The following is a 12,923-nucleotide window of genomic DNA, read 5'->3' on the forward strand; positions in this document are numbered from 1 at the left end:
AGCTGTCTTGGTACAAGCACCCTCTAATGTGCATGGTATCATAAAGCTTCCTGGATCTTTAAGCTTCTCTGGTAAGCTTTTTAGAATGACTGCACTGCATTCTTCAGTGAGAAACACCTTTTCAGTTTCTCTCCAATCCTTCTTATGACTTAAGATCTCTTTCATGAACTTAGCATAAGAGGGTATTTGCTCAAGTGCCTCTGCAAACGGGATCTTTATCTCAACAGTCCAGAGATAGTCTGCAAAGCAGGCAAATTGTTTATCCTGTTCCGCTTGGCGGAGTTTCTGAGGATAAGGCATCTTGGCTTTATATTCTTCAACCTTAGTTGCTGCAGGTTTATTCCCTATAGAGGTGGTTGGAGAAGCCTTCTTAGAGGGGTTACTATCAGCACTTGCAGGTGTCTGATTCCTCATTGGCGTTTGAACGCTAGGATTGGGTGCTGGATGGGCGTTTAACGCCAGTTTCTCACGCTTTTCTGGCGTTTGAACGCCAGAACTGGGCAAGGAATGGGCGTTAACGCCAACTTTTCTCCCTTTTCTGGCATTTGAACGCCAGAATTGGGCATCCACTGAGCGTTTGACGCCAATCTTTCACCCTTTTCTGGCGTTTGAATGCCAGAATTATTCCTCTCTGGGCTCTTGCTGTCCTCAGAGGGATTTTGGGCAGTGGTTTGGTCATCCTCTGTCAGTTGTTCCTTTCTTGGCTTTCTACTACTTTGAGCTGATTTATTCAATGTCTTCCCGCTCCTTAATTGGACAGCTTGGCATTCTTCTGTTATCTGTTTAGATAGCTGCTGTCTTGTCTGATTCAATTGTGTTTCCATATTCTTGTTAGCATTTTTAGTGTCTTGGAGCATCTCTTTAAATTCTGCTAATTATTTTGTCATAAAGAGTAATTGCTGATTAAGTTCAACAATCTGTTCTTGAGGATTAGGATCAGTAGTTACTGTCCTAGCCTCTTCTTTTATAGAGGACTCACTGCTTGAGTACAGATGTTGATTTCTAGCAACCGTATCTATGAGTTCTTGAGCCTCTTCAATCGTCTTTCTCATGTGTATAGATCCACCAGCTGAGTAGTCTAGAGACATTTGAGCTCTTTCTGTAAGCCCATAGTAGAAGATGTCTAACTGTACCCACTCTGAAAACATTTCAGAGGGGCATTTCCTTAGCATCCCTCTGTACCTTTCCCAGGCATTATAAAGGGATTCATGATCCTCTTGTTTAAAGCCTTGGATGTCCAGCCTCAGCTGTGTCATCCTTTTTGGAGGGTAAAATTGATTCAGGAATTTGTCTGATAGCTGTCTCCATATTTTTATGCTTGATGTGGGTTAGTTATTTAACCACATTTTAGCTTGATCTTTTACAGCAAATGGAAACAGTAATAATCTGTAGACATCCTGATCTACTTCTTTATCATGTACTGTGTTAGGAATTTGTAAGAACTGTGCCAAAAACTAAGTAGGTTCTTCTTGTGGAAGACCGAAATACTGGCAATTTTGCTGCACCATGATAATGAGCTGAGGATTTAGCTCAAAACTGCTTGCTTTGATGGGAGGTATACAGATGCTACTCCCATATGCAGCTGTAATGGGGTTAGCATATGACTCCAGAGTCCTTCTGGACTGTTCATTTCCATTCATGTCCATGATGGAGAAAAGGGAACTGATATGAATTGTAATTAAATTATATTTTTAAATTTTTTTTATTTTATTTAATTAAAAGTAACCGAAAAAAATAAAACAAAATAAATGGAAGATTAAATAAAACTTTCAAAAATCAGAAGAAAATAAAATAAAAGCAAATTGAAAACTAAATTAATTAATTAATTAAAAAGATTTTGGAAAAAGAATGCCTAGTTAATTTCGAAATATGAAAGAGAAAAGTAGTTAGGTGATTTTTTGAAAAAGATTGTGAAATTAGCAATCAAAAAGATATGATTGAAAATTATTTTGAAAAAAAAATATGATTGAGAAGATGTGATTGCAATTTAAAAAAAAAAAGATATGATTGAAGAAATTTAAAATATTTGATTTTTGAAAAAGATTTGAAAAGATCAATTTTTGAAATTAGAATTTTGACTTGACTAAAAAAAAGATATGATTTTGAAAATCTTTTACTAATTTAATACAAAATTTCGAAATTTATGAGTAAAATAAGGAAAAGATATTTTTTTTAATTTTTGAATTTTAATGAGGAAAGAGAAAAACAACAAAATGACACTAAACTTAGAAATTTTAGATCAAAACAAAGAGAACAAACAAGAAAAATTTGAATGTCAAGATGAATACCAAGAATACTTTGAAGATCAAGATGAACACCAAGAACAAATTTTTGAAAAAATTTTAAGTAAATAAAAGTACAAAAACACACCAAACTTAAAATTTTTAGAAAATCAAACACAAATTTTCGAAAATTTAAAGGAAAACACAAAGAAGACACCAAACTTAGAATTTTTAAAGATCAAGAAAGAACTAAGAACATGCAAATTCGAAAAATTAAAAGAAAAGACTCAAATTTAGTGACTCTAAACCATCAAAAATAAATTATTCCTAATCTAAGCAACAAGAGAAACCGTTAGTTGTCCAAACTCGAACAATCCCCAGCAACGGCGCCAAAAACTTGGTGCACGAAATCACAATCACACTTTTGCAATTCCGCACAACTAACCAGCAAGTGCACTGGGTCGTCCAAGTAATACCTTACATGAGTAAGGGTCGATCCCACGGAGATTGTCGACTTGAAGCAAGCTATGGTTATCTTGTGACTCTTAGTCAAGATATCAATAATTCTTAGATTTAATTGTAAAAAGTAAAAGAACATGAAATAAATACTTGTTATGCAGTAATGGAGAACAGGTTGAGGTTTTGGAGATGCTTTGTCTACTGAATTTCTGCTTTCCTACTGTCTTCTTCTTCCTGCACGCAAGGTTCCTTCCATGGCAAGCTGTATGTTGGTGGATCACCGTTGTCAATGGCTACCATCCGTCCTCTCAGTGAAAATGGTCCAAATGCGCTGTCACCACACGGCTAATCATCTGTCGGTTCTCACTCATGCTGGAATAGGATCCATTGATCCTTTTGCGCACAGATCATCACATTCATCAAGTTGAAGTACGAGTGAATATCTTAGAATGGAAGCAAGCGTGATTGAATGGAAAATAGTAGTAATTGCATTAATTCATCAAAACACAGTAGAGCTCCTCACCCCCAACCATGGGGTTTAGAGACTCATGCCGTAGAAGATACAATATGAAACGTGTAGAGTGTCATTAGGTACAAGATGAATCACTAAAAGTAGTTTTTATAATAAACTAGTGACCTAGGGTTACAGAAAATGAGTAAGCTAGAATAGTTAGTGTAAAAATCCACTTCCAGGGCCCACTTGGTGTGTGCTTGGGCTGAGCATTGAAGCTTTCACGTGTAGAGACCTTTCTTGGAGTTAAATGCCAGCTTTTGTGCCAGTTTGGGCGTTTAATTCCAACTTTCATGCCAGTTCTGGCGTTTTGACGCCAGAATTTCTATGCTGACTTGGAACGCCAGTTTGGGCCATCAAATCTCGGAAAACGTATGGAGTATTATATATTGCTGAAAAGCCCAAGATGTCTACTTTCCAACGCAATTAAGAGCACACCAATTGGGCTTCTGTAGCTCGAGAAAATTCATTTCGAGTGCAGGGAGGTCAGAATCCAACAGCATCTGCAGTCCTTTTTCAGCCTCTGAATCAGATTTTTGCTTAGGTCCCTCAATTTCAGCCAGAAAATACCTGAAATCACAGAAAAATACACAAACTCATAGTAAAGTCCAGAAATATGATTGTTGAATAAAAACTAATAAAAACATAATAAAAACTAACTAAAATATACTAAAAACATACTAAAAATAATGCCAAAAAGCGTATAAATTATCCACTCATCATCGACCCTTACTCACGTAAGGTTTATTACTTGGACGACCCAGTGCACTTGCTGGTTAGTTGTGCGAAATTGTGAAAGAGAATTGAGATTACGATTGTGCGTACCAAGTTTTTGGCGCCATTGAGATCATAATTTCGTGCACCAGTAGTCTTAATAGATGGTCTGCAACTTGGTTCTCACTTCCCTTTCTATCCCTCACTTCAATGTCAAATTCTTGTAGCAACAGCACCCACCTAATAAGTCTTGGCTTGGAAACCTATTTAGACATGAGATACTTGAGAGCAGCATGATCAGTATACACTACAACTTTTGAACCAATCAAGTATTGTCTAAATTTATCAAATGCATATACAATTGGCAAGAGTTCTTTTTCTGTGGTGGTATAATTTTTCTGTGCCTCATTCAACACCTTGCTTGCATAGTATATAACATGATGCAACTTGTCTTTTTTTTTTTGCCCCAATACAGCTCCAATTGCAACATCAGTTGCATCACACATGAGTTCAAAAGGTAATTCCCAATCTGGGGGTGTGATGATTGGTGCTGTAATGAGTTTATTTTTTAAAGTCTCAAAGGCATGCTTACAACTATTATCAAAGACAAAATGATTGTCAACCATTAATAAGTTGCCTAGTGGTTTAGCTATCTTCGAAAAGTCTTTGATAAATCTCCTATAAAAACCAGCATGTCTAAGAAAATTTCTTACTGCTTTCACATTAACTGGTATAGGAAGCTTTTCTATGATCTCTATCTTAGCTTTATCAACTTCTATATCTTTGCTTGAAACCATATGCCTAAGAACTATCCCTTCAAGAACTATGAAATGGCATTTTTCCCAATTTAAAACCAGATTAGTTTCTTGGCATATTTTCAAGACAAGAGTTAAATGATGCAAGCAAGTATCAAAGGAATTGCCAAAGACAGAAAAATCATCCATGAAAACCTCTAAAAATTTTTCTACCATGTTAGAAAATATGGAAAGCATACACCTTTGAAAGGTAGCAGGGGCATTGCACAGCCCAAAGGGCATCCTTCTGTAGGCAAAGACTCCGAATGGACATGTGAAGGTCTTCTCTTGATCCTTGGGATCTACCACTATCTGATTGTACCCAGAGTACCCATCCAAAAAGCAATAGTAGTCATGGCCAGCCAACCTTTCCAGCATCTGATCAATGAAGGGGAGAGGGAAGTGATCCTTCCTTATGGCCTCATTCAATCTTCTATTGTCAATGCACATTCTCCACCCTGTCACTGTCCTTGTGGGAATGAGTTCATTCTTCTCATTAAAGATGATAGTCATGCCACCTTTCTTTGGCACCACTTGAACTGGGCTTACCCAAGAGCTGTCAGAAATTGGGTATATGATTCCAGCATTCCACAGCTTCATTACTTCTTTTTAAACCACTTCCTTCATGGTTGGGTTAAGCCTTCTTTGGGGTTGTACCACAAGTATTGAGTCCTCTTCTAGCAGGATCTTGTGCATGCAAATAGCAGGGCTTATTCCCTTGATGTCATCAATGGTCCATCCTAAAGCTGTATTGTGAGTCTTCAACACCTCAATCAGTTTAGCTTCATCTTGTGTGCTCAAGGATGAATTGATGATTACTGAAAGACTATCCTTTCCACCAAGGTATCCATATTTGAGATGAGGAGGGAGGGGCTTCGACTCTTGCTTTGGCACCTCCTCTATCTTGCCTTCAAAAGAGATTCCAGTCACTTGTTCTTCTGAGACATCTTGTTCTGTTTCTATTTCTCCTTCTTGTTCCTCAAGAATTCTTGTTTCAAGTACTTTTTCCACCAGATCTTCAATCATCTCCACTCTCATATGCTTTTCTTTTTCAGGGGGGTACTGCATTGCTTTAAAGACATTGATGATCATTTGCTCATTGTGCACCCTGAGGATCATCTCCCCTTTCTCCACATCAATGATAGCTCTTGCTGTTGCTAAGAAAGGTCTACCCAAGATAATTGAGTTGTGTCTTTCTTCTTCCATGTCTAAAATGACAAAATCAGCAGGGAAGATGAATTCCCTAACCTTCACCAGTAAATTCTCCACAACCCTATTCGGTATTTTGAGTGATCTATCCACCATTTGAAGTGACATTCTGGAAGGTTTGACTTCCTCTATTGTAAGCTTTTTCATCATTGAGAGAGGCATCAAGTTGATGCTGGCACCTAAATCACAGAGAGCTCTTTCCAAAGTTATGTTGCCTATGGTACATGATATGATGAAGCTCCCTGGGTCTTTGAGTTTTGGTGGAATGCCTCTTTGAATTACTGCACTACACTCTTGGGTCAAGACTACAGTCTCCTTCTCATTCCAGCTTCTCTTCTTGTTAATGAGTTCCTTGAGGAATTTTGTATATAAGGGCATCTGCTCCAATGCTTCAGCAAGGAGGAGGTTGATTTCCAGCTTCTTAAAAACCTCCAGAAACTTGGGAAATTGCTGGTCCTTGAGCTCTCTTTGCAACCTTTGAGGGTATAGTAGAGGAGGGATGTAAGGCTTCACCTCCTTCCTTTGTTCTTGTGGATTCTCTTCCATGACTTGCTTTCCTTTCCTTGGAGCTTGTGACTCTTCCTCCTTCTTCTTGAGCTTCTTCTGGTCCTTCTCTTCAGTTGCCACTTCTTTCTTATGGTCAACCTTGTCATTTTCCAGTGTCCTTCCACTCCTTAATTGAATTACTTTGCATTCTTCTTTGAGATTTAGAATGGTATCACTTGGGAAAGTGTTGGTTGGTCTTTCAGTTGTCTGTTTGGATAATTGTCCAACTTGTCTCTCTAGGTTTCTCAGTGAGACTTCATGATTCTTGTTGGCCAATTTTTGTGCTTTATGATTTTCTCCATCATCATCTCCAACTTGGAAATTCTTTGGGATTCTTGTGGTGGTTGTGGCTGAGTGTGGGATGTAGATGTGGAAGAAAGTTATTTTGGTTAGTTGATGGGTTATTTGGTGGATAAAAATTGGATTGGGGGTGATTATTTTGTGGTTTTCTGTATGGGTTTTGGTTAGTGGTTTGATGGTTTTGGTGGTTTGTGTTGCGGGAGTTGTTTTGATTGGAGTTTCTTTGCCAAGAATTTTTGTTCTCTCCCCACTATAGATTGGGGTGGTTCCTCCAAGATGAATTATAAGTGTCTCCATGGAACTCATTCTGTCCAGCACCTTGGTTGTGCATATATTGAACTTGTTCTGGCTGCTTCTCTTCATAGATCTATTCTTTTTGTCCCCACACCACTGGTAGTTGATTTGTAGTGCTCACTACTGCAAGTTGTAGTCCATCCATCCTGTTTGACATTATTTCTAGTTGTTGTTGGAGTTGCTGATGCATAAGTTTATTTTGAGCCAATATTGTATCAACTTCTTCAAACTCAAATACACCTTTCTTTGGAGCTGCTTGTCTTTCAGAGGAGTAGAAATACTCATTGTTGGCCACCATGTCTATAAGATCATGTGCCTCTTGAGCAGTTTTCATCATTTGTATGGTTCCTCCTGAAAAATAATCCAAAGCTTTCCTTGAACTCAATGATAGACCTTTATAGAAATTCTGCAGCTCAACCCACTCACTTATAGATATCAGGGTGGACTCCATTAGTTTTGACAGTGTCACAAATTCTCAAAAACACAGAGAGATGTTGGTTTGGATCTTCGGTAGCACTTCCTCCATACTGACAACTATTTTGAACCAGGGTAATCAATTGAGGCTTGAGTTCAAAGTTGTTGGAATTGACATTGGGGGTTAGCATGCTACTCCCATAATGCTTTGGGTTGGGGATAGTGTAGGAGGCTAAGACTCTCCTCTGAGGTTGGCCATTCAATTACTTAACCCAAGCCAAAAGGGAGAAAATATCTAAATTAAATCAAAAGCATCAATATAAATAAAGCAAAGCAATCTTAAATCTGAAATACCTCAAATAATATTAATTAAGAAAATCATAACATGAATGTAGCATAAGCTAAATTGGAAAGATAAATATCAATTAAAGTAATAAAATAAAAGTAGAAAATAAATTAAAGGAACATTGAACCTATGATGAAGAAGAAATAATCCTAAATCCTAAAACTAAATCCTAAGAGAGAGGAGAGAACCTCTCTCTCTAAAAAGTACATCTAAAAAACTATGAAAAGTGAATTATGAGCTTATGATTATGAATGAATGGATTCTCCCACTTTATAGCCTCAAATTTGTATTTTCTGGGCCGAAAACTGGGTCGAAAACAGCCCAGAAATCGCTAGAGAAGAAATCTGCCACGCTGATTTTTGTCACTGCGACGCGTCCGCGTGGAGTACGCATTCGCGTCGCCTAGCGTCAAGGAAACTATGTTATATTATATATCAAATCGAAGCCCCGGACGTTAGCTTTCCAACACAACTAGGACCGCGTCATTTGGACCTCTGTAGCTAAAGTTATAGCGGTTTGAGTGCGAAGAGGTCAGGCTGGACAGCTTATCAATTTCTCCAACTTCTTGTATTCCTTCCACTTTTGCATGCTTTCTTTCCATCCTCTGAGCCATACCTGCCCTGTAATCTCTGAAATCACTTAACACACATATCAAGGCATCTAATGGTAATAAGAGAGGATTTAAACATAGGGAAGTTAAGGCCAAAGAAGCATGTTTTCAATTAAAACACATAATTAGGAAGGCAAATGTAAAACCATGCAAATAGTATGAATAAGTGGGTAAAGAGTTGATAAAAACCACTCAATTGAGCATAAGATAAACTATAAAATAGTGGTTTATCAACCTCCCCACATTTAAACATTAGCATGTCCTCATGCTAAGCTCAAGAGAAGCTATAAAGATTAAGAGGAATGATAGAATGTATGAAATGCAACCTATCTGTATGAATGCAACTACATGGAAAATGTTTCTACCTACTTGGTTATAAGTAAATAAGTTCTCCAAGACAAATATGAATCAAATTCCACTAATTCAAATTATATAATAAAAGACAAGTAAACTTGTAAGAAGATAGCTCATGAAAGCAGGGAACATAGAATCAAGCATTGAACCCTTACTGGTAGTGTATATCACTCTAATCTCTCAAGTGTCTAGGGTTAATCACTCTATTCTTCTCTAATCATGCTTTCTAAACCTTGTTCTTCGTCTAACCAATCAACAAATATTTAATGTACTAATGCAAACATCATGAGGTCTTTTTAGGGTTGTAATGGGGCTGAGGAAAAAGGTAAGGATATATGTATGGCCAAGTGAGCTTTATAAAGTGAATCCTCGATTAGTCTAAGATCTCACGTAACATATACATACTTTATACAATTTTAAAATACTTTACCTAGCTACCCAAATTTTTTCCACTTTTGTATTACATGCTCAAGTATCAAACTTATTTTTGAATTTTGTCCCATGTGCATTGATTCTTTTTATTTTGCATTTGGGGTAATATTATTTTTCTTCTCTTTTCTTTTCTTCTCTTTTTTTTTTATTATTATCCCCTTATTTAATTACTTAATATTTTAAATTTTTTTTCAATGCACATGGTAATTTAATTATTTTGATTTCACATGAGCATGCTTCCCAAATTTTCAAATAACTTATTCAATTTAATTCCCTACTTTTTCATATCATCCCATGTTCCCATAAAATTTCCTACACTTAAATTATACACAATATCTATCTTAAGCTAACCAAGGATTCAACTTGGGATTTTTATTTTGTTTTTCTACTTAAGGCTAGTAATGTGGTTATGAAATAGAAGGGGGTTAAAAAGTTCAAAGTGGCTAACAAGGGTGACATAAAAGGGTAGGTTTATTTTGGAGAAGTGAGTTAAAACAAGTAATGGCCTCAATCATATGCAAGCATATAAATACACTAAATAGTGGACACATAGAATGGAACAAAGCAAAGATCGTAATCATAGAGAAGAAAACACACAAGAATAAAAATTTATGGTTAAATAATGTAACCATATAAATAAGCTCAAAATCTCACAGGTTGTGTGTTCTTTGGCTCAAAAACCATGTTCCAAATACAACTTCTGACAAATTTTAACATAAAAATTTTTCAACTTAAATTAGTGAAAATTTTCAAAAATAGAGTCCTAAAAAGAAATTTATTACTTTAACCAAGTAGTAACTAAATACATAAAACCAAACAAATATGCAATTAAACATGCAAATGCAACAACTAGTTTAACAAAGAAAATTTAAACATTGGTGTTGAGACAGGAAGGTACTAACCCACGGAGATCGGTATCGACCTCCCCACACTTAAAGATTGCATCGTCCTCGATGCATGCTGAGATGTGCAGGTGGATGGGTTGTTCCAACTGATGCTTTTCTTCAAGGATTGTGCAGATGGACTTGTTTGTCTCCACTTTTAGAAGTTTCTCCCTTTTTTCGTCTTCGGTGGCCAACCTGAAAGAAGAAAAAAAGAAGAAAAGTAACCCAAAAGATAGAAAATAAATAAAATATGGGTATTAATGCCAGATGATAAGGGTCTCATTTACATGGAAGCTTCAACATGTACATGAGAAAACAATAGAAGCAATGGCATACTAGTGGTGCAAGATTTAAAACACAGGGGAGGAGAGTGCAAGACAATATAAATTCATGTCAATACAAAATTAATACAAATATCATAAAAGATTAGTATTGACTTAAATAATATTATCCAACAGTGTAAAACAAGTCACTGAGCACCAAAATAATACTAGAAAAGACACAACAATTGAATATGAACCAGTGACACCAATGGAAAAATAAAAAATTTAGAAAAAAAACGAAAAATATGCACAAAATTAAAATGCAATGAATGAAATATGCAAATAAATTAAATAAAATAAAATGAGAGTGAAAAAGGATGAGAAGTGAATAAAGTAAGAAAGAAAGAAGAAAAAAGAAAAATTAGGATTGGAGAAGAAAAGATAAAATATTTTTGGCTAATTTAGATAAGCTGTGCGGCGCAGGCGACGCGGATGCGTGGGGTAAGCGTTCGCGCGGATGGCGCTTAGAGGAGTCGACGCGGTCGCGTCGGTCACGCGGACGCGTGACTCATTTTGTGCTACTGGCGCGAGGGCAGCCTCGCGCTCGCACAACTCTCTGTTCAAAATTTAGTATTGCCAAAATCCAGGGTGACGCGGTCGCGAGGTCAACGCGATCGCGTGAGTGACTATTATAGGGGTATGACGCGGACGTATGAGCCATGCGTCCGCGTGGTAAGGCTTGTGCGTTCAGCACCAGTCCAGCACCACTCTAGCACAACTTTTGGTCGTGCACCCTTTTTACGTCGAATTCCAGGGCACGCGGCCGCGTGAGTGACGTGGTCGCGTGGGAGGCCAATGTTGCCACTCGACGTGGACGCGCCAGCTACGCAGTCACGTGGGGCAATTTGTGCCACGGGCACGCCTCTAGCCACGCTCTCGCGTGACTCTCTGTTCGTTTTATTATTTTCTCCAATCACTTGCGACACGGACGCGTCAGCGACGCTGCCGCATCGCGTGCATTTTTTTTAATGCAGTATGCAGAATGCAATGCTAATATGAATGTTATGCAAAACTCCAGGTTCAATACAATAAAATAAAATAAAACTCAAAAACAAATAAAACTAAATAAAAAATGAAAAAAGGAACGATCATACCATGGTGGGTTGTCTCCCACCTAGCACTTTTAGTTAGAGTCCTTAAGTTGGACATTTGGTGAGCTTCCTGTTATGGCGGCTTGTGCTTGAACTCATCCAGGAATCTCTACCAATGTTTGTAATTCCAATGGCCTCCAGGATCCCAAACTAAGCGCAGAATGCCTTCAAGTAAGTTAAAGCAAGTGACAAGGCCCCAAGAGTGTTGATTTCTAGACTTAATTCCGGGGTTCCAAACCTTGCTTTTGCACCAGTCTTCTTGTTGATCATTATGATTCCATCCGGGTAGCAAGCAATTTGAATTCTCTCTAAAGCGGCCAAACAACTTCCTAGACCCATTCAGTTGAGCTTTACACCAACCTTTGCATTTAAACTTAAAGCTTCCAACCATAATGAACCTTGCAGGACAATTCTTACCACTGACCATCTTCTTCTTACTCTTTATGCCACAAAGAGCTCTAAGTTGACCATCCGTCTCCAGTAGCCCATATTCAAGTGGAATTAGAAAGCTAAGGGATATGAATTTTACCCACTTGAATGTTGTGAAGGATGATGGCAAATTAGGGGGAGGGGTCTCCAATAACTTCGGCAAGGTGATTTCAAGCTCCACTCCCTTGTGCTCTTTGACAACTTCCACCTCTTTGCAAGTTTCTTTAATATCAACCTCTTCCTCTTGGTAGCTTTCTTCCAATTCAATCTCTTCTTCATTGCTCACCAAGGGCATGGGAGGTTTTGCTTCTTCTTCTTTAATCTCCATCTCTTGATTAACCTCTTCCAAGTCTTCAACTATGATATGCCTTGGAGGTTGTACACCCTCCTTGACATCAAATGCAAACTCCTTAGAAGGGGGCTCTGTTACTTGAGGTTCAAATAGAGGTTCCACATCTCCTAAATTTTCAACCAATTCTTCTTCCTTGATGATTTCGGCTTCCTCCACTTGTTCCAGTACAAAGTCATGCTCCTTACTATCCACTGGAGTTTCTAGTATCTTCTTCATGCTACGTTCTTCATTAGATTGCCCACATGAAGCCATGGGGGTTCCCTGAATGTCCAAACGTTTGGAAGGTAATTGATTTATTGCTTGGTCCAGTTGGCGAAGGGTTGCATTAAGTCTTTCCATTGATTCTTTGAAACGCTCCGTTGATTCTTGAGGTGATGGATATGGAGATGGAAAATATTGAGGTGGTGGTTCTTGAGAGTAATTAGGTTGGAATTGGGGTGGTTCTATATATGGTTCATATGGCTCATAAGGTGGTTGGTATGGTGGATAAGGGTTAGGATCATATGAGGGTATTTGGTGGTAAGGGGCTTGTGAGTATGGTGGTCCAAAGTCACGTTGTGGAGGGGGTTCATAATCATATGGTGGGCCTTGTTGGTAATTACAAGAGGTCCACCATATTCATCATCTTAGTACACTCCC

The sequence above is a fragment of the Arachis ipaensis genome, chromosome B09, assembly GCF_000816755.2.
Source record: "Arachis ipaensis cultivar K30076 chromosome B09, Araip1.1, whole genome shotgun sequence".
NCBI lineage: Eukaryota > Viridiplantae > Streptophyta > Magnoliopsida > Fabales > Fabaceae > Arachis > Arachis ipaensis.